Below are 1,755 nucleotides of genomic sequence, written 5' to 3' on the forward strand. Positions count from 1 at the left end.
TCCTGAAGCTTGCATCCATTGTTCCGGGTCCTGTCTCTGGAGCAGCAGAAAACAAGCTTGCTCCCTCCTCACATAGACATCCTTTCAAATATTTAAACAGGGTGTCATACACCTCTTAACCTTCTCTTCTCCAGGATACATGGTCTATGGTATTGAAGGCCGCTGAGAAGTCCAAGGCACCAACGGGCCACACTTCCACTGTCGATGCACGGACGAGATCATCGACCAAAGTGACCATGGAAGTCTCCACTCCATATCCTGACCTGAAGCCAGTTTGAATGGATCAACATTCGGTGTCATCCAAGACTTCTTGGAGTTGGTTGGCAACTGCCCTCTCAATCACCTTGCCCAAAAATGTAGAAGAGTACCGGCCGGTAGTTAGATATTTCCAGTGATCAGGGAAGGCTTTTTAAGAAAGGTTTGACACAGCCAATTTTAAACTGGCTGGAAAGCACGCCTTCCATTTACATGTCTGTGCACTCTCCTCTCTCTCTCTCTCTCTCTCTCTCTCCCTCCCCCTCCCCTCCCCCCTCCCTCCCTCCCTCCCTCCCTCCCTCCCCTCCCTCTCTCTTATATATATTGTATGCTTCTCCATTCACATGCCATCCTCTCCTCACATGCCATCCTTTTCCACTTCCTCAAACCTGTCCTCTCCCTCTTTCTGTTTCAATCACACAAAAACATTGCACACTGGACAATTGTCCATTTTGACTCAGTTTCTAGCTTGGCTGGGGTCCATGGCTTGGCTTTATAATGAGACAGTGGTATAATGGTAAAATTTTAAATTAAATACTTTCACAACCAATCCCATAGCTATGCTTCCAAAGACGGTCCAAACATACACAAGTCTGTGCTGATCCATATCAGAAAACTAATCCTAGTAATTTTGACGTCTGCTATAATTAAGTCTTTTGTACCTTTAAAACTATCTTACTTATATGCTGGACCAGATACAGTATATGTGTCAAGAAAATTCACTTCCCATCCTGTTCCTCACCTACTGAAGTACCTCCAAGGAGGGAGAGTCCACCACACTCCGAGGGGGTTTGTTCCACTGTTGAACAGCCCTTACTGTCAGGAGAGTTCCTCCTAATGTTGAGGTGGAATCCTGTAGCTTGCACCCATTGTTCCGGGTCCTTTTCTATGGAGCACAAGAAACAAGCTTGCTCCCTCCTCAATATGGACACCCTTCAAATATTTAAACAGGTCATTTTGTTCAGGTCATTTTGAACTTTGATCCTGTCCTCTGGGATATTAGCTACTCGGCCTAATTTGGTGTCATCTACAAATTTGAGAAGTATACCCCCAATTCTGTTCATCCAAGTCATTGTAAAGATGTTGATAGCACTGGGCCCAGGACAGAGCCTGTGGGACCCCACTGGTCACTTCTCTCCAGGATGAAGAGGAGCCATTGTTGGAACCCTTTGGGTTCAGCCGGTCAACCAATTACAACATCCATGTAACAGTTGTTACATTGTCTATCCCACATTTCACTAGCTTGTTTGCAAATATCATGGGAAAACCTTGTCAAAGATCTTACTGAAATCAAGATAACCATATCCACAGCATTCACTCATCTACCAAGCTGGTAATGTATCAAAAAAAGAGATTAGATTTGTCTGGCATGACTTGTTTCTCTAAAACCCATGTTTTTGTGATTATGGAACTGTCTTCTAGATGTTCACAGACTCTTTGTTTAATGATCTGCTCTACAATTTTTCCTAGTATTGATGTCAGACAAACAGGACCGATAAT

This window comes from Sceloporus undulatus, chromosome 4, assembly GCF_019175285.1.
Source record: "Sceloporus undulatus isolate JIND9_A2432 ecotype Alabama chromosome 4, SceUnd_v1.1, whole genome shotgun sequence".
Taxonomy (NCBI): domain Eukaryota; kingdom Metazoa; phylum Chordata; class Lepidosauria; order Squamata; family Phrynosomatidae; genus Sceloporus; species Sceloporus undulatus.